Genomic DNA, 21,983 nt, shown 5'->3' on the forward strand with positions numbered 1-21,983 from the left:
TAATCCCTTGTACTATACCCAAATAACTTGTAAAAATATGTAAATGCTGGTAAAATAATTTATATTTTTATACACTCATTCATATCAGGATAGTTTGTATATTTTCACCTCATGATAGGCAGAATGCAGTAAAATACAGGAAAATTTCTATGAAATTAAAGTCTAAGATGGGTGAAAGGAGCTTGGGGGTTAATGCATTTTCAGTGCTGAACTGTTTCAGACATCTTTAATTTCTCAGTTGGTTCTTTAACAGGACTTTAGCAAAGAGAGGTGGATATTCAGACATTGTAAGTTAAGAAACAGTAAGGTAAGTGTGATGGTATTGATGGTGTGATGTAACATTGATACATTTACGTTTATTCATTTAGCAGACGCTTTCCTCCAAAGCGACATACATCTCATAGAAAATACATTTTGTGCATTAGCAGAAAGACAGACATATTGTAGATGCAGACGTGTGGTTCTTAAGTGCAGTTAGTTTGTTTCTTTCCACTGTATGAACCAATGTTCATCACACAAATAGTTGCATAAAACTTCATCCATGATATAAAATGTTTTATTATATAATTATAATTAAATTGTGCAACTTATAGGTTTCTTAAGTGAACTCTTGTAACAAAAAACTCTTGATACACAGTCTAAGTTGTGAAACCTAAATCTGACTTGCTGTCCATAAATATTTTCTGCTCAAAGATTTTTCTTTTAAGCTGTGCTGGACTAATGGCAAATGTAGTACACAGCAAGTGTCACATACATTTCACGCAAACATTCAATAACTTCTGACAATAGATTTCTCCCTGCAGATTTTCCTTGTTCAAACTAGAAGAAATCTTTAGAAATTGGCAGTAGCCAGATTCATGGTCACTATAGCTATACAAAGGACCATGTCGTCATTTTAAGCTGTATCAGAGGTATGACTTGTTCATTTCTTCCCAAGAACCCACTGCACTCTATTAATACCAAAGCCAATCTAAGTATTTTGGTGACAAAAGTAAAAGTTTAGCTTTACTTAAAGTACCTTGTTTACAGTATATTTGCTGTAATGTAGAGCTGAAATGTAATATAGGCTGCTTGACAGTTTTTAGGCCAGTAAAATTTTTTTCCGCCCTTGGTATGTTATAAATAATTCCATATTGTAGAGCAAAGTTAAAATTATTTTGAGCATGATAGAGACCATGTTCTAAATCCATTCCATTGTCTGCAACCGCTTGACACACCCAGGACAGGCCACCAGTCCATTTCAAGGCAGCCCAAGCAGGGCTCGAACCCCAAACCCTCTGCGCTGCCACGCCCCCGATTCTAAATCCACACTATTCGTTACCCAAGCGAGAGAACTATTCTAAATGTTCACAGGCTGTCCTTGCTCCTCTAAAAGTTAAGCAGGTGAGGTAGTTACATTGCAAAAAAATCAACACATTTATTAGCACATGCATAATCTACAGCATCTACAGCACAGAACTTATATGTGTTAAATAATTATACTTCTATTTGATTACAGTATGCTGTAGTCAACACTGAGGCAGTGAGTACAACACAAGTCAGTTTACTCTTCTTTTTATCTCCACACACACACACACTGACTGAAACCGCATCTTCCGAGCAGGGTTGCGGTGAACCATAGCCTAACCCGGCAACACAGGGCACAAGGTCAGAGGGGGAGGGGACACACCCAGGACGGGATGCCAGTCCATCACAAGGCACCCCAAGCAGGACTCAAAGCCCAGACCCACCAGAAAGCAGGCACAGGCCAAACCTGCTGCACCACCACACTTCTTCTTCTTATCTCCTTTGCAGCAAATTTTTAATGAGGGATCAAGGGTATGTTCTTCCAGTTTTTCCAAAGATGCAGTGAAATTGAATGATTCAACCTGTCTGACGTATCACTGACGACATCTAACGTGGAATTCTGTTTTGTGCTCATTCCCAGGGCATTTTCTGCGTAAGTTTCGTGGGAGAACAATAAAAAGACCCTTCCTGGAGGATTACCTACAGTAACTTGATTTAAGGGAACAGGTCAGAAGGCATATTGGATCCTGCTGTAGCTGTCACTCTTTATTTGACACTGCACAGTAAAACTGCCTCACTTGATTCAATGCCGTGACAATAGGAGGAACAAAAGGTTCATGCAACCAGTGTGTTCCTGGAAGACCCACAGGAAGTGAGTGCTAAAATGGCTTCTTAGATTAACCAGGGTAAGCAGCAAAAAAAAAAATCAATAAAATACTTTTTCTTCATAAATCTGGTATATCCAAAATCCTATACATTTTTTTCTAGTACAGGTGAATAGTGACAGCAGTGATGTCAGTTATTCTGCTTGCAAAACCTTTGCAAATACAGCTCTGTTCCAGTTTTATTCATACCTATATTCTAATCTGCATTTTTGATCATTCCCTCTTGTTTTGTTGCTTGGCAGAGGGGGCTTCTTTCTTGTATTTCCATGCTGTAATGAAGAGAAACCTAAAATCTGCAGGGAGTAGCAAGCTTCTCTGCTCCATCCATCAAATGATGTTATTTGTGTTTTAATGACCATTGGAGAGGATCCAGGGGACACCTGCGGTAATCCAGTATTCACAACTGCCAATCCCTTGAAATAACAATGGGTCAATACAGTTTTTTTTCCCGGACATTGTTGTAAAATGTTTTCTGTTTTCGGACATCTTAGTAAAAATGACCGTAACAACTGGTTGCTTCGAGGTCAAAGCAGAACCGGTATTTACAACACAGCTCTTCAGCAATTGCCGGTGAATCACTAAGCTTTACCAGCAGCGCAGCTGAAAGTAAGTAACAGGAGCCCTCATTAGTGTGTTGACTGGGCATCCTGCACCGCTCATTCCCCTCCAGCTGACTGCAAATCTCAGTCAAGGCTGCCAAATACGGACCTTTCCAAATATTAAAGCTCTGAGACAGTTTCCTTCCCTTGACATCCAATATGCTTGAACACAAAGTCCAGAATGATGTAGTTAATATTTAGTTTTTTTCCCATTAAATATGGCAGAGGATGGAAATTTTCATCACTTTTGTCTATAGGCAGAACAGTGTGCAGTTTTCTTGTTTCTGAAGTATATTGCTTATTGGTTTCATTTTCTCACTTCATTATTGCTCTGACTTGTTTTTGTATTGAAACTTTTCTGTAGTTTTTTTCCCCTTATCCATACTGTTGAGTATTCCTTAAACGGCTTGTAAAAAATTGTGTGTAATGACAACTTACTGTTTTATATAAGGCTCCTACATGTGCAAAGCCAAACGAAGTACAGAGAGGGAAATTTCAGCATGGCACATTAATATTCCATGGACTGAAAGTGTAATGAAAAGTCTGCAGGGAGTCAGGACAAAGGGCAAACTTTCAGCATTTATGTAACATGAGATAAATTGTCATGTAGTGTAGATTGTATTTTATTGCTATTAGGATGAGAATAATCGATAATAAAAAGAGTATACTAATTAACTCAATTTCATTGCTAGTTATGTTCTTGGAAGTGAACTTCTATCCTTGCACCATTACTTTAAGTGATATTAATTTAGTTTAAAAATGGATAGTTTTAATTGGGATTTATAGAGGAGCATTTTAATTAAGTATTTACAAATTGACAGCTTAGTTTTGGTTAACCATGGTTTTTTTTATACGCTTCACTTGGTTGTTCAGACTTTTTCTCAGATTTGACTGTTCTGTGTTTGTCATTTACATTTATTGGTGTGGGTGTGGTGTTTGTGTTTTTTAATTTTGTAATTATGTTATGTATTGTATTGCTGTGTATGTAGATGTCAGTGGAGGATGGGAGTTTGAGAGATGTGTGCAATAGATCATAGTGCTGTGACAGTCAAAAACATTCTTTCATGTGCTATAAAGAGATTTATGTTTACAGCTCTATGAATTCTGGGCTCTGTGGAGTGCCTGTTTCTAGCCCATGCACTTACAGTTGAAGCGGGGGCATACAGTATATGATTCAGCATCACTGGGCATCCTTTGAAAGTGTTGGTGTTCCAAGGAAATATGCTCAATCTTCTGTGAGAATCTTTTATTAACCTATTAAATATGTAGAAAAATTATATTATTATATTGTACAGGACTAGAGCTAATGAGTGCAAGATATGGCATCACCAAGAAGAGACCTCTTGGGTTTAAAGAGGAAAATATGAAATATACTTTTCTGTACCTAATTTATCCTTTCAAAGAAATTCTGTACAAATCTTTGTTAAAAAACTAAAGCATTTCTTTACTGAACTGTGTAAGTGGGAAGGTGTTATTATACAGTTTTGCATAATGTAGTAAGTTGTAATATTGCACAATGTAATAAAATGATTGTATCCTTAATGATATGTTGCCTAAAATTTGGCAAGAACTAAACTGCGGAGAACGAACACGTGGGCTTGCTTCTGATCTACTAATCTGTGTGCGAACAAATAAAACCTCGGTTTCTAGTCAAAGTACACAGCTCTTCTGGAGTTAACAAGGTTCCACCAAAGAGGCCATGTTCCAGAACAAAAGGTTAGAAAGGCCAAAGCTTCTCTCTGTGGCTTTTGTAAACTTGAAAGACAGACTTTATGCACTTTACAGAATCCCCAAAGGCAGAAATCTTAAGCACAAGTCAAATGAACAAGGACAAGACAAATTTTAAAAAGTTTTGATACATTCACACAGAGGACAATGAAATATATAAATCTGAATTAAAAAAAAAAATCGAAAACTGGTGTTTTGTCAGACATATCTGTTAAGGTTTTTCCTAATGTTTTGTTTTTCTCTGATCTCCAGGATTTTCAAGAGCTGTTTCTCAAACAACAGTGTTGGAATCAAACATGTAGTAGGTCCACGCTTATGTTAACTTGAATCCACACCAAAATCGTGAAGGTACAAACATCAGCACACTTTTTCAAGGCTGTGTTAACCAGTGCAGACATGTACAAGTGGAGTGCGGTGTTCCGAGACCTGTATGACGTAGAAAGATTCAAGTCTACATTCAAGCTCACGTAGGCAAATCCGGTATCTGTGTCATCCCATTATCATCCATGCCATCACAATCTTCTTTGTCTTTATGGTTTTCAGAGGCGATGCATGAAAAACTGGGCGAAGCCCAAGCAGCAAAGCTTAAATGATATACAGGGTTAATGAGAGGTCAAAGTAAAGAGTATTGGAACTGAGCTCAAAAAAGTGCTTTCAAAGTACTTGTAAACTTTCAGGTTATAAAATTAATCTTTCTGCGTCTTAGGAAACGCAAATGAATACTCCTGATTCTAAGTCCTGGAATCTTGCAACAGGCAAACTCTGGTTTGAGGTACCTGAGAAGTTTTGCCCCTTCTGATCTCAAATAACTAAAACCTTTCAATGACTTAGGAGCGTGAAGCTGAACCTCAAGTTTTGTGAGCATGCTTTTAAGAAAAGAGTCTTCTACTTATTCCCCAACTGACTGTGTTATTTGTGTGCTGAGTTCTTTAAAATAATTGAATATCTTGATTTCTACATGTAAACTTTTAAAGCTTTCCCAAACTGGAGAGATGGGCAAGGCTTCTTTATGAAACATCATTACTGGACTGTGCAAATTAAGCAAATGATAAAATGCTTCCAGGTTTGCCTTGATTCACAGTGGGTTGGTATATAGTTATTTTCATATTTTCCAAGATCTTCACCCTTTAATTAAGGAATATTCAGTCTTCAATAGGAAAAGTTTGCACTATTCAACAGTCTTCAAGAACAGAAGTTACAATTTACCATTTTAGGCATGTAGAATCACTACCACTTGAAGATATCTCTATAGTTTCCATTAATGCACATTTTAGAGATGTTATGACCATATGTTCTAGCCATGACATTGTTGTATCGTTATCTTACACTTTTCACAATGTTAATCTATCTGCAATACTTTATTTCTTCATATAGCTGGGTAATTCTACTGCAGAAATTTGTACATTGTTCAATGGAACTACAGCTGGCTGGGGGATTTGAACCCGTGACAGTATGGGCAAAGACAGCAAGGATAACCACTACACTACCATTTGTTCTAAGTGCTTATGTATGTCTATGGATAAACAATGGAATCATTCCACCCCGTTTTGAACGCTTGAATATCAACCAGTTACAATATCAACCACAGATAATTTTATCATCTTTTTAATAGGTTGAAAAACCATAATAAATGTTTGTCAAGTCAAATTTTCCTTATTTAAATCCCCTAATTACATTATTACCTAATTAACATTATGAAAATCTGTTTCCCTTATTAATACAGAAGTGACTTAGAGACCTGAAGAGATGTAATCAGCTTTTTCTGTAGCATGATAATTTCAATAGTGATAACAGAAGGGCAAGATAACGTGCGATAATTTTTACATACTGTTGTGATCATTGTTTTCCTGCATGCTTTTTTCTCAGGACCTTCCAGCTGTTATGCCTAAAATGAAAAAGTAAAAGTTTTAATTATGTTATTAGCCACACTGACCTTCTGTTTACTAAAAGCAAACCCCTTGCAAACAATATATTGTATTTCCTTGCTGAAGGATTTGTTTTTGTTGAAGGACAGCAGACTAGGAACTGTTACACTTTTGTGCGTGTGCTTTTTCCGAGGTATCAGCTTTTGCCGTACACCATGGTGTTTGGGGACACACAGGGGACAAAGGCTCTTGTAAGAGACAGATGCATAAACAGGACCTTGCAATGTTTGTGGGACTGCGAACTAAAGGTCAGATTTCGATTTTGCGGGCTTCCTGGCACAGCGCTTAGACCAGCTTTGAAAGGTCTCATGATACAGCTTTGATAATTATTTATCCATAGCTATACCGTTAGAGATATTTTTAATACTATTACCGAAAACGACCCTTTTCCCTCCCGTACCAGTTGCTGCTAATCCATGACTGGTGGTGCCAGTTCAGGCAACAGCAGTTTTGTAACAGTTGCTGGATTAGAGGTATTCTGAGTCCTGCTCCAAACTGGTTTCCTAGAACATAATGCCACAGAGCCGCTGTGTACCTGGCACACCTGTTACCCAAGCAGGCTTTCCTTACATACCCTGCACTCCTGAAATACAAAGCGATAGGATGGAGAAAATATTTTAACTAAGAAAAATTCATATTTCTTTTTATTTCCATTTTCTTTATTTGCCGTACTTGATTTGTATCACACAGAAGTCTGAAAATTACAAATTTCAAATTCATAGTGTTGATAGATGTACCCTCTCGTCTGATAAACTGCTCTTGAAAAATTCTCCTGAATAGTTACAACAGGGGATAAGCTGATAGGGGAACAAGATGAAAAAATTAGATCTTAAATCAGTCTCCTACAACAGAAAATTAAAAATGAATTGAAATTGAAATAAAAACAGTAATTTCTGCAGTATGCAAGTAGCTGTACAATATTCATCCACATTTTAATGTCTGTTTTCATTCTGATGTCCAGTTTTCAGGGCAGCAGGTGTTATGGTTTGTACAGCTGCAGTTTTCAACTCAAAGGTCGCAGGTTTAAATCCCACAGGCTGCTGTAGCTCCCTTGAACAAAGTAGTCACCCTAAAGTGATCCTGGTAAATATTGCCCAGCTGCATAAATATGTAAATCACTGTAAACAACTTAATGCAATACAGCGTCAGCAAAGTAAATGTAAATGTAGTGTTCATGTTTCTCATACTGTAATGAAGTGTTGAAAGTTTTTTTGTCATCTACATACATATTGTATATATGCACACATATATATATTCAAGATACACAGGACAAGATGTTATACCCCATGCATATTTTTCAACAGCTGTACACAAAGACCCAGTCCAACCAATAACATGAAGTCAAAGAGAACAACATCCAGTGCAGCCAACATACACCTCCATAACACAAGACCAAGAAGCTTAACTACCTTCTCCAACCCACCCACCAAACCACCAAACCAAACCAAACCCACCAACAAAATCCAACAAACCAAACCAAACCCACCAACAAAATCCAATAAACCAAAACCAACAAACCCAAACCAACAAACCAAAACCAACAAACCCAAACCAACAAACCAAACCAGCAAACCCAAACCAACAAACCAAAACCAACAAACCCAAACCAACAAACCAAACCAGCAAACCCAAACCAACAAACCAACAAACCAAAACCAATAAACCAACAAAGCAAAACCAATAAACCAACAAACCCAAACCAACAAACCAAATCCAACAAACCCCAACCAACAATAATATAATTATCATGTATACTGTGTATATATATATATATATATATATATATATATATATATCCATCCATCCATCCATCCCTCTTCCTCCGCTTATCCGGGACCGGGTCGCGGGGGCAGTAGTCTAAGAAGAGCCCCCCAGACTTCCCTCTCCCCGCAAACCTCCTCCAGCTCCTCTGGGGGAACCCCAAGGCGTTCCCAGGCCAGCTGGGAGACGTAGTCTCTCCAACGTGTCCTGGGTCTGCCCCGAGGCCTCCTCCCAGTGGGACATGCCCGGAACACCTCCCCAGGGAGGCGTCCAGGAGGCATCCGGAACAGATGCCCGAGCCACCTCAACTGGCTCCTCTCGATGCGGAGGAGCAGCGGCTCTACTCCGAGCTCCTCCCGGGTGACTGAGCTCCTCACCCTATATATATATATATATATATATATATATATATATATATATATATATATATATGTGTGTGTGTGTGTGTGTATATATATATATATAATATACATGACAAAACTTGCTCCCTTGTTTTGTCAGGTAGTAGTGGATGTTTTTACTGTAATCTGCAAGCAGTACAAGTGCACTGACAGTATATCCAGTAAGGGAAGGTGCTGCAACAGCTGAAGCTCAATGTTTTTATAGCCTCTTGATGGCGCTGAAGGTTTTTAATGCAGCATCGAGCCTCTGTTTTTCAAAGCCTTTGCTGAGGAAAGAAGCAAAGCCATAACATGCTCTTCCCTTTGATACTGACCCAGTTTCATCTGCTTTTCAGCACAGAATAGTTGCAAATCAATCTTTTTTTTTTCTCTCTCTGAGTGGAACTGTTTAACAGTGTTGAAATAGCTTCTGGTTTGTTAGTGACTCAATCAGAATACTAGTACAGTGTCAGTGAAATGTGCACAGGAAAGAGAGATTTGATGGGTATTTCTCATTTTTACATGGAACCGTCCCCACTGGGATGCTATTTTGGACTGTAATGCGTGTCTTGTGATTTCATAATCAGATGCATTATGACTGACTTAGGTGAGGAATAAGCATCCAGCTCAGTCCTCAATTCAATGTGAGCCACTGACAGGAGCTCAAGGATAGCTTTACTGTCATTTTACTTTGTCCTCATTTCCTCCAACCTTACTCTGTGCGAAATGCTATGGTGGTGAAGAAGGTCTTTGATGAATGCTTAATGCTACTGTACTCTCTTCTTCAATCATAAATTAAAAATTGTGTTTTATGTTTGGAGTCGAACAGTGAATAAATTCATCATGAAATACTGCTGAAGGTGTGAAAAGACAATAAGTCAGTTGAAAAAAGGTCACTTTTATTCCACAAACATATAGTCCATTGTGATCCTGGCTGAATTTAATCTTTTAAATGTATAAGACTCAGCGAGGTTTTGTTAAACCCAGCAAAATGCATGTAGGTCGACCCAGACAGACATATTACAATAATAATTAAAAAGCTGCATTTGAGAAGAAATAGAATTTTTGGGGGAAAATATTCAATTATTTAAAGGATTTCTTGCTGTATTTCTGGAACGTAAATCCTGTAATTGACAACAGCGCTTCTGAATGTCGCAGAAGGCTGAAGCAGCCAAGGGTACGGAAACACTGAGCCCACAGGAAAGCAGACTGACTGCTGATCAAGACATTTGCATCAAATTGAGTGAAGGTATGTGGAAACAAAGTTGGGAATCATATTTCCCTGGTAACAGCTGCCATGAATTCAGGATTTAAAAAAAAAAAACTGAATATGGTATAAACCCATGCTGCTTAGTCATTAAAGAGACGTTTTAGCTTTAATTTATCTCAATAATTTATTTGCTAATACAGTGCTTCATATAGCATCAGTTCCTAACATCACTATCCCTACAGAAATTATCAGAAGTGTAAAACACAGTGAGAAATATTACACCTTTTATGCACTAAATATTGTTATAAATTATAAGTATTAGGCTGACGTAGAAATTCTAGAAAAAAAAATGCTTGACTGCTGAAGGACTTGCACATTTATCCATAAAAACTAATAAGTGGCACGCTGTATTTGGGCCAGGGAATCTAATGTGTCGTGAAGTGCAGGGACAAACTTCCAAATCCTGAATTTAAATCGTTCATTTTTTGTTCTCTTTCTCTTTTATTTCCTAGTTTGTCCTACAAACGTTGAGATTTTTCATCTTAAAATTCATCTCCTTGATTGCGGAACTGTTGAATTATTCATATTGTTTGGCTACTTATTTGCATAAGTTACAAACAGTGATCCTCTTCAATACTGGAATAGCTGTTTTATTTAGTGGCTGAGCAGATGCTTCTTTCCAAAAGATTTACGTGTGATGGCTTTGACCACCAGGGATTCTATGAAAGCATTATGTGTTACTAAATGGATGTTGCTCTAGTCACTGTATGTCACACTCTAGGGATTTAGATGAGCTCCGTCTAGCGGGGTGCAGTTAACAACTTTGGTCGCTCGCTCTTCACCGCTGCCGTGTCGAACACGGCGATGCACAGGAAAAGTACACAGTGGGGGGTGTCAGCGCCTCGGTGAATTAGACGGCCGAACTGAACTTAACTCAGAATTTCACTCAGACAACTGAGCAGCCATCCACTGCGACTTTTGACTTCTCGTGGGATTCCTGGCAGGCTCTTGGCGTGTTTAATCTTTTCTAAATTCATGTTCGGAAACAAGACGCAAGGTCACGGTTGCCTCCACGTTAGTGTCAAACTTTCTGAGAAAATCAGTGACCTTCTTTTGTGCTGTAACACTATCTCCAAAGCTTTAGAAGAAGCAGAAGCGCTGTTCTGAGATTCACCATGAGACCATTTACATACACACTGTATGCATGGTGTGAGACTAAATTCATGATTCAAGGTGGGAAGCACAGTGGGTAGCTCTTGTGCCGCACAGCTCCCGGGCTGTGGATGCAAATCACATTCAGTCTGCATGTAGTTAGCATTTTCTCCCCATTTTCACAAGGGTTTCCTATGAGTGCTCTTGTTGCCTCCCACAGTGGAAAGGCTGGTGAACCAGTAACTCCAAATTGGATCCCAATTCAGTTTGTTAGTCAGGGACCAACTGTAATGTTAGTGCATTTCTTCATCTACAGTGAGCCAAAATACACACCCATGAAATGCACATCCCTTTAGTCAATGTATGGAACTATGTATTTAGTCAAAAGTATGGAACACACTTGCACCATGGAGGAGGGTTCCAGTTTGTCCTCAAAGATACTGTGGAAAGCTTGTGTAAAATGTACCCTTCAGCAGTGCAAATGCATTCTGTTTGCTCCTGAACCGTGGCTCAGGGGACTAATGTTTAAATTCACCCAGACATTCGTGTAACTCATCTGTATGCGATGTGGTCATAACACTGACCTTGAGAAATGGTGATGATTCAATGCTTGATATCTAATTAGATCCAGAAGCAAAAAAAAAAATAAATAAAAATTGATCACAGACAGATCAGAGAAAGCAAAACCTTGACATACTTCCTTAATTAAATTATTTTGAGTGCAGTAATTGTGTTTAGATTCATGTAACTGACACTCCAACACAACTTACAATGTTAAGCTTCTCACACCGATTTACCCATTTATATAGCTGGATAATTTTAGTGGAGCAATTTAGGATAAGTAGCTTGCTCAAGGAACTATAGCTGAGATTTAAACCCGTGACCTTTTGGTCCAAATGCAGCAGCGCTAACCACTATGTTGCCAAAAGTAGAAATAGTCAGTAATTGGTGCTTTCTGACAATAACTAACTATTTCTACTTTTTTCCCCTTTCATCATCACACTCACACACACACACACACACACACGCCACTTGTCCCCAGTGGGCTCGCGGCGAACTGGAGCCTAACCCGGCAACACCGGGCGCAAGGCTGAAGGGGGAGGGGACACACCCAGGATTGGACGCCAGTCCATCACAGGGCACCCCAAGCGGGACTCAAACCCCAGACCCACCAGAGAGCAGGCATAGGCCAAATCCCCTGCACCACTGAGCCCCCCTCTTTCTTTCATCATTTTATTTTCTAAGATTTCTCTGTTGTGGAGCAAACATGACAAACACGCACCCGAAAAAACTGGAGTGTAGGTCTACCTTAATACAACGTTTACAGTTTCTGGTTGGTGCTTGGCATTTTTTTTATTTTCAGTCATTTTACACGCAACCCAGCCTTGAACAAGTGTTACAGCGTTTTTTTACAATAGCTTTATCTGAGGTTTTTTTGCTAATCTGTGACAAAATGGACGTATTATGTGGCTTTTGATTGTGTCTTCATTGGGGCAAAAGTGGCTTTTGAATTACAAACAATCAAAGTTACAAACAGACTTCTAGTTCCAATACAGTTCCAGTACAGAGCAGTTTTCAAAAAGCATATACAAACCATACACATATACATAAACCAGTAGTACTTCCATACCACAAAAAATCCTTTCCTTAATTTCAGGAAAAACAACACACATCTGTTATAATATAAATGCGGTATTGTTTATAAAATTAAGAAGTTAAATGAGTAAGAGTAAATATTCTGTAACATTACTTTCATGATTTCTTAGAATACCATACGCATTCAACTTGAAGGCACATTTTTATATTCATCTTACAGAACAAAAGTTTAACTTTTTGCCTTATCACTTATGAAAGACAAACTGAGTAAGTGTGCTCCGTTTACTAAATTCCAAAAGAGCATTGAAAGGAATTCTGAATTATGCATAGGTATAGAGCTTCTGTAGGAAAAGCTTTCAAAACAGTGATTAATTCTGCATTCACAGTTGTGATGGATACAGCATAATGTTCCAGCTGCCTTGTTCCAATGTTTAAATATGGATTTGACTCACTTATTCCTTCTGGTGAGAGAAACAACCGTTCTCGCAAAACAGAAAAAAATGTATTCGTTTATTTCTGAATACCAGTGCCGCTCGCCGCTAACGAAATACATGATTCAGTCATTAAAAATGTTCTCCCGTATCGCTTGAGTCAGTAAATAGGATGTGCCGTCTTATGAAACAGATGAACTAAGGTTTTTATGTCACGGTCTGAAGAGATCAAAATGTGACTGAATGGTTAATATTCCATTTAAAACACTGTGGTCAGAAGAAAACGTGATCATAGACTTACAGGATTTTGACGTCGGCATCATTCATGAGGCATGCCATACCACACACCTTCGCCTAGTATCATTGAATCCATAGACTTCCACCACTGCTTTACAATACTGGCAGTCCTTGATCGCCATATCTTTTTTTCTTCTATGATGCCGGAATAGCGAAGGGGGAGCTAAAAATCCCCGAATGTACAATAAAGATGTCACATCTGGTGGAGGAATGCCCAACAATCCCCCAAGGATCACCCCACACACCAGTCCCAAATTACCCAAAACAAGCACCAGTATAAAGAACTGAGTAAGAAGAGGACCCGCACCTTGAGGAATCATCAGAGGTCCAGCATTGCGTCAGCATTTGAGAAGACCTGCACGTCGCCAAGGCACGTCGTTGACCTTATCTTAGTCATCACCCAGTCGAGATCCTCGCGTCTTCGGTCCATATGTCAAGTCTATGCTTCTCGTAATCACCAAGTCCAGCTCTTTGCAACTGCACTACAGACACCGGTGCGCCAGGTAACTTTGCACCTGGGATGAACACTTTGCCTCCGTGTCATTGCTCCGTGTCAAAAGGACAACCTGTACACACGTACACTGACTACAGCACACCCTGTGGACTGCATTCAATCCAAAAGCAGCAGTCGTGTAAACTTTTGGATTCCAGGAGCCAATTGCCGCACTCAAGTTGTCGAGTTGACGAGACGTGTTTTTACATAATGCTTTAAAGACTGATCTGTGCAGACAAATTTAAATAAATAATACAAGTGAGCAGCAATTTGTGAAACACAAAATTGATGGTTAAAGCAACAAGTAGGAATGAGACTTTCTGTCATACCAGCAGCTCAAATGTTCTGGCAACTGCTTTTTGTGTTATTTAAACATAGTTTATCAACATATCTTTATGTTCTTGGTGTTTTGCATTCTTTAATACAATTTTTTGACGTCTTCATATATTAGAATTCACTCAGCGACTAAACAAAGACCACAGGCTTTAATGTGAGGCATGTCGCGGTTATTATGACCGAGGGATTTTGTTGAAGGTTACTGTTCCTGTTCGATTACAGAATGACTCTTTCCAGTTACGTCATTAAATGCACATCAGGCACGACGATAGCAGATTTGCTCTTCACAGAGCCTGGGCTTTGCAGCTCGGAATTCTGCACTGCAGGTCAGAGCGAAGAAGACGTTGAGCCAGATAAGCCCACACAATGGGTTACATGTGGCTGAGATCTGCGACGAGCCCACACACATCATATTTATAAGAGCTTAAGGGTAAGAATCTCGCGTTTGTTTCGAACATCTTCCTGTGGTGCCTGGATACTAATTTGATTACGCTGATTAAAAAATAGCAGAGCAAACTATAGAGCCATACCTCCTCAGTAAATTCAAGTTTTCATTAATTATTTTCATTATTACAACACAGTAATTAAATTGTCTACTTGCTTTTGGGGGCAAATAGAACTGCGAGAAGTTACATCCGTACCAACAGAAAGCCATCTTTGTAGAGAGATGCACATGGCTTCGGTTCACTTTTTTTTTTATTCACTAATAAATTATTCTTTTGAAGAAAGAAATGCTGCAGGGCAGTGCATAAGTATTTATCTTGCAGTTTTATTTTTTTTTAGATGAATTGCGTGATTGTAAAACCCAGTATGACATCCAAAGAATAACATGCTCAACAACAAGCATGGAAATATATGTTGAAATCCGACAAACATAAACATGTATCATAAAAATAAGTAGATATTTGTTGTATGCTTCATTATGAGCAATTGAATCAAATTAAACTACTCAAAAATTTTTAAGAGTTGTTCTATCCGAAATGTCAAAAATATTGCAATGTTACCTTGTTACTTAGCAGCTACATTTTTTTAAAGCAAACTTTCCTAATGTTACAGTTACTCTGTAATTTCCACTTCCATAACATTGTAGCATAGCTCAGTGACACTGAAAATCGCGGTCATGCCATCTTATTTTATGGAATTAGCTCTTATTGTATTGACTTGACATTGAGAATAAAAAAAGAAATAAGAGCACTGAGCGATGAAAGGTGAGCAAAGGTTATTATTGTATCTGTAGATTAAAAATTTTTTAAAGAAAACACAAATACAGTGAGAGCAGTGCTGCTATAACCCCAATTAATATTTGGAAAATTTGTATATATAACTTACTTTGTGCCGAGTATTTTCCAATATATTTAGTAAACGTACCAAAATGATAAAAAAAGACTTGGGTTCAGTTAGAGACAGTTTTCTATTTTTGGTGCTCCCATCCAAAATTGGGAAGCCAATTATAATTGTTTATAAAACAATTATAAAACATAGATTACCACCAAATGTTGTTTTACACCTTTTAATCAACCTTGTCATTATCGCAGGTTCTGCACTTATTTTTGGAACATATTTCTGTGGACCTCATTTAGAGTACCTTAAAGGATACCTCACACGTATGTGAACCCCTCAGTCTGGAACTGGATGCTGTTTGCACTTGCAAACATGCAGCCTTACCCATTAATTTTCTTATGGCAGGCCAGATCTTACCAGACACTCCACAGATGTATAAAATAGGGATACGCACATAGTCCGAAACCGCTTGTCCCAAGTGGGGTTGGGGCGAACCGGAGCCTGACCCGACAACACAGGGCGCAAGGCTGGAGGGGGAGGGGACGCATCCAGAACGGGATGCCAGTCCATCGCAAGGCACCCCAAGCGGGACTTGAACCCCAGACCCACCAGAGAGTGGGACCAGGCCAAACCCGCTGCACCACCGCACCCCTTAAAATAGGGATAAAACATGTAAAATGAATGAAAATGGTGATGATTCATTTTATGTGTTCAGATACCTAGTTCGGAGGATGTCATGAAGTCTTACAGCAATCAGACAAAAGAATCCATATGTGTGACTGTCAAAGCTGTAAATGGGTCAGATTTGACTAGAACACAACCCCAGGGTTAATAAAGAAGACTCTACATGTAGAACTTCAGTAACCCCTCCCCCACTCTGTTTTTTTATTTTCAGCTTTTTTCCCCCCAGCAGGAAAAAAAAAAAACACCTGGTGCTTCTGAGCATCCTTTTCAAAATCCTTCGGTTCTTCGATTCAGCAAAGGAGGAAGACGAGCAGTCTTGCTCAGTTTCAAGGGAAACGAGGAATAGAGTGTGCTGCAATAACCAGCCTTGTGGTTTCGAATACAGGGCTGTTTGCGATAAATAACACTGCATACAATGAAGAAGCAAATCAGCTGAATTACAATGTCTTGCTGACAAATGGTTTCTGTTATAAGAAACTTAACACCTATGATAAATAAAGGTAAAGGATAAAAACTGCATTTAGTCATTCAGTGAATGCTTTTCTCCAAAGCAGCTGTGCAGTATACTGGAAAAACGTGTACATTGTGCTAAGTCTTTAAACCCTATTTCAGTCAACATTGAGATACATATTATGGCGGCACAGCAGGTAGCACTGGTGCCTCGCAGCTACTGGTCTCTGGGTTACTGCTGCTACTGGACAGATGAGATGTGGGTTTGAATCCAACTCAGTCTATGTGACACTCTGCATGTTCTCCTCACATTCACATTGTTTTCCTCCTTATGTACCAGTTTTCTCCTACATTCCAAGGACATGTGTTCTTGATGAACTGGTGATCTGAATTGCTCTTGACATGTGATTGTGTGAGCAAATGTGGAAGTGCGTGTCCACCCTGTGTCCAGGATAGATTCTGGACCACAGAGACCCTGCACTGTTCAGATTATACACATTATACATTTGGGAGTTTCCATTCAACTAAAATCTACTTAAAACAACATATTCTTGCGCTTTATTTTACCGTACTATGGGGTAATGAAATATTGTTACATTCAAACATAACTGTTGTTTTAAATTGTTCTTTTAAATTGAGGATGTGGTACCCTTGAGCAAGGTACTTACCCTGAATTGCTCCAGTAAAATTATCCAGCTGTATAAATGGGTAAATAATTGTAACCTTAACATTGTAAGTCACTTTGGAGAAAAACGTCAGCTAAATGTAAATGTAGTAAATGTAGTAGGATACCAGTAGCGACAAATGAGGATTTATTTTAAGTATATAAAGGTAAATAATGTATTAAATTGCATGTTTATAAAATGATTAAAATTAGATAAATTGTAAATTCTGGTCTCAACAAGTACTGCAAAATAAAAAAAAGTATGATATGTAATGCAATACTGTAGTCGGGAGGTACTGTACTCAAGGTAGTAGATATAACCGTCCATGTAAGAAAGAGCGGCAACAAAAATCGGTTTTGTCTCTATTCTCCTGCATTCCAGCCAAATGCTTCACAGTGTTCTGTTTGCCATCATCCCTTCAGTTTAAACTTAAGGGGGAGTATTCAGTGATTTTGCTCCCAGTTTGTGGGTGATATCTGGCACATTGCATCAGCTTCTAGACGTTTGCTGACTACTGCCAACCATGAAACTCTGCCATATTAACACTGACTTCCTTCCAAGACCTTCTCTTCTGATCATCATGCAAAAAAGAGTCTTGATAGTGTGAATCTGTGTATATGTTCTGTGCCAACGGCTCCTGGCTGTAAAACATCTTTTCTCAATACAGGCCAGAATACTTGACGAAATGCAACGTTGTAGATTTGTTTCTCTGAACTGCGGATTATATTTTTTTTGTTAAATCTGGGTATGTTTTTATCCTAGGAAATTATCTGTTATTCAGTACCGCTCCGCAGCCTATGAGAAAGCGGCAGCAGCTGCGCTAATCTTGTTAAAAACACATCACGGCCTCATATCAAATTATGCAGCTCTTCTGCAGGGTAACTTGTGCAAGTGTCAAATGATGAAAGGTTATCTGACTGCATTTCCCACTCCCACTGCCTTGCATGATCCAACACAGTAAAAACGATGGAGTGAGTACCAAATCATTAAGCCACACCACTAAAACACAACATTCTTATAACGCTGCAATTAAAAAATAGTGCAACAATGGCGCAGTAACAGGCTTGAGCTGTCTAGAGCTGTCTTGAGGCAATGATTTGCCTCCTTCATTCCGAATCTGAGCACACTGTTGCTCAGACATAATGGATTTAATTCAAGCGAAAGCTGGCAGAGCACTGCGGTATAATTACTGACCTATTATTCTATTTTATAATGTTAAAAAGGACTTCAGTGGATAAGAGATGTGACAAAACAAGGAGTGTGTGGATACTTGGGCCTTAGGAGAGCTACACTCACTGTGCAATTTCCTTTGGGATTAGTAAAGTGTCTGTCTGTCTGTCAGTCTGTATGTATGTCTGTATGTCATTCTGTCTGAGATTTGCCCTCTGATGGGCTGGCATTCCTTTCCACAGTGTACTCTTCCTTGTGCCCTCCGCTTCCAACGGTTCTGGATGAAATGAACAATGGTAATGAAATTTATGCCATTCGCAGTCCTGACGGCTTTGATGTTTTTCCAAATCAGTTATTTCCACTCAGATATTTAAAGTCTCCAAAGGTTTTGTAACATTCATTTCAAGTTCAATGTCGCTGTAATGCATCAGTATTTGGAGGTATTTGCACTTGTTTCTTAGCTTGGTTGCTCTTCCTTCAGTTTGTTTGACAAACAATATACAGTACATATATGTTTGAACCTTAAACCTTTGGGTCCAAAGGAAGCAGCTCTAACCACGCTGCTGCCAGATACCCCTACGAGAGAGTTTTAGAAAGGTTTAACTGTTTATACAGCAGAATACGCTTGCGGTATTATTTAAGGGCGATAGGAAGACGTGATCAAGGGTAATAAAGCAGGAGTGGGATTGAAACTCACAACCTCCAGAGTGCAAGGCAATAGCCTAATGTATGTCTGTCTGTCTGAGATTGCCCTCTGATGGGCTGGCATTCCTTTCCACAGTGTACTCACCCTTGCGCCCTATGCTTCCAAGATGCTCAGAGCCGCCGTGACTTTGCAGGACAAGTAGTTATTGTTAATGAATGAATGAATGAATGAATGAATGAATGAATGAATGAATGAAGCTCATTGAAATCCAGCTAATCTCCCAGCTCACTGAAATCACACTGAATAGCAGTAATAATAACGCTAACCGCATAAGCAACCTTTTTCATTCACTAAAGATACGCCTACATTCTTTGTAACTGAACATATATGTAGATTATGAGGTTCAGCTTGAACACTCAATCCTTTACAGCCGGCTAACAGGCAAGGAATGAGTTTTGCATCAAGAGGCTGTATCTGTCATTATGAAAACATGTTGAGGAACACAAAGGCATCAAGTCAATTTCCTTTCAAGAATGTCCCTTCTTTGATTTGAAATCATTTAAAAGCAGGAAATGGCCTGCAGAAATGATCAAGAAATCAAATTTGAGATGTCTCAGTCATCCAGTGTGAAATGTAGTTGGGCTAGATCCAGCCTTGGTCAAGGGTAATGGTACACATGAGCTATGACACAAATGGTGTGTGTAGCATCCTGGGATTCCTAATGATCATTACAGGTTCAGTTGCCACACATTTGGAACAAGCTCCTGTCATCAGGGTATCATACATGTTGCACTGAAAAAGGTTTTTTTTTTTCTCTTTTAATTACAAGCATCAGTACACATCAGCTTAATGCAATATGACGCATTCTCGATGGTATAAATTTTTTGGCGTTGAGCTTGGAATTAATTACTTTTTGTTGTCCGTCTATAAGTGAACTAAAACCCATTTCTGTGTTCAGCTTTGATTCTAAATTGTCTCATTAAGGTTCTTTAATTGCTAGGCAGTTTCCTAAATGGTCCATCCATAAGAGTTACTTACAGATGGGACCATGGAAAAGTGTCAGCCAGTTTTCCCATCATACTGCATCATTGTGGAACAGTGCTGATCAGGTGGTGTAACTGAGCAGTCCTTGGCCTAGTATGATAGTATATTGTCTTCAAGGTTCTTACATATTTCCAATGAATATTTCACTGTTAAGTTCTACTTTGTGCTTATTATAAATTAAGCTGTGCTGATTTACCGTAATAGAGAGAAAACCTTAACCTTAGTTTACATTTACATATACATTTATTCATTAGACGCTTTTCTCCAAAGCGATGTACATCTCATAGAAAAAAACAATTTGTGCATTACTTTAGCAGGAAGAGAGGCTTAGATGCAGATGCGTGATTCTAAAGTACAGTTAGTTTCTTTCTACCGTATGAACCAATGTACATCACACGAGTAGCTGTGTAAAACTTTATCGGAATATCCAGGATTCCTGATCACCTTCCTAGTACTTTTTTTTTTTTTGAGATACATATAAACATTTATGCTACATTACAGGAGTACCTGCATAAAGGTTTATCTGGACATGATCTTAAAGTTATAGTGTATGAACATTTACACATTACATGAATTTAAGAGATTATGGGTGAAGTGAATCTGGAAGAGGTGAGTTTGAAGACACTTGTGGACAGAGATTCAGCAGTTCTGAGTGAGAGGGGGAGGTTGTTCCACCACAATGGAGCCAGAACTGAGGATGTTTGTGATAATTTGACAGTAGCCATAAATGAAGACTTATAAGCATTTTTGCTAAAGGATACTGACATTTGGCCATGCATGCAGTGCTTGGGTTTCACAACATAAGTGTCTTAAGAATTAGATTTTTCTGTCATTTTCAAATAAAATGTATTTGGAAAATTGTGTGTTTTGTTATCATCAGATTAAGATCACTTTAACATTTAACTGAAGCTCTAATTTAAAAATGTTCTTGAAGTAGAATAACAAAATGTAGGTTTTGTTCCATACAATATTAGCAAATTAAAGTTTGGAAGGACTATTACAAAGAAAACAAAGTTGGTCATTCTGAATAGCCTATCCTAAAAATCCACCTTTTCAGGTTTTTTTCTTTTAATTTTTAATTTTTATTTTTTTGCATTTTGTCAGTTCTTTCATGTATGCACTGTTTCCTTGAGACTCCATTACTAGGAATGAGATTTTTTTTTATTGTGCTCCCTATCGATCACAGCAAAGCTCCTGTGCATCAGGATATGTTTTTGTACAAGTATATTTTGTCCAGAGTAATTTTAGGCAAATATATGTACAGAAAACTCAAGTAAAAGCACTGTTACTTTTCAGAAATGATCTTTGCAGGTACCCAAACAAACTATCAAAACAAACGAAAGAAACCAACCTTGAAAAGGTCTATATAGATGGTCAGTACATATAATGATCATTAGACAGCAGCATTAACTTCCAAGACTTTGTGCACAATGGTAGCTGATCTCTGCATTTCAAGAGAGTTTAAGAATATTTTTTTAGGATTTTGGTCCTCCAGCAAGATGTGTGTAGCACAACCGAAGACAGAAGTTTCCTGGTAGCGATCATTAACTAGATACCCCACAAAAACTTAAATATCTGCTGTAGCACATCATCACACTCTCCATAGAACAACACTTTTCAAGCTGTAGTTGTGATGCTGGCAGAAATTCACTGCGATTTAAAAGTCCAAGAAGATTAATTGAAACTGCATCCAACTTAACATCCAGTCAGACTGGTTATGAGGGTGAGAATTCAGCTGCTGCAGGGATGTAAATACTTCCACACCAAGTGGGAAAGCCAAGTTTCTGGATGAACTGAACAATGGTAATGAAATTTATGCCATTCGCAGTCCTGACGGCTTTGATGTTTTTCCAAATCAGTTATTTCCAATCAGATATTTAAAGTCTCCAAAGGTTTTGTACCATTCTTTTTGTACCGTTGAGGGTTACTGTAATCTTTCACTATTTGGAGGTTGTTTCTTAGCT

Source organism: Scleropages formosus, chromosome 4, assembly GCF_900964775.1.
Source record: "Scleropages formosus chromosome 4, fSclFor1.1, whole genome shotgun sequence".
Classification (NCBI taxonomy): domain Eukaryota; kingdom Metazoa; phylum Chordata; class Actinopteri; order Osteoglossiformes; family Osteoglossidae; genus Scleropages; species Scleropages formosus.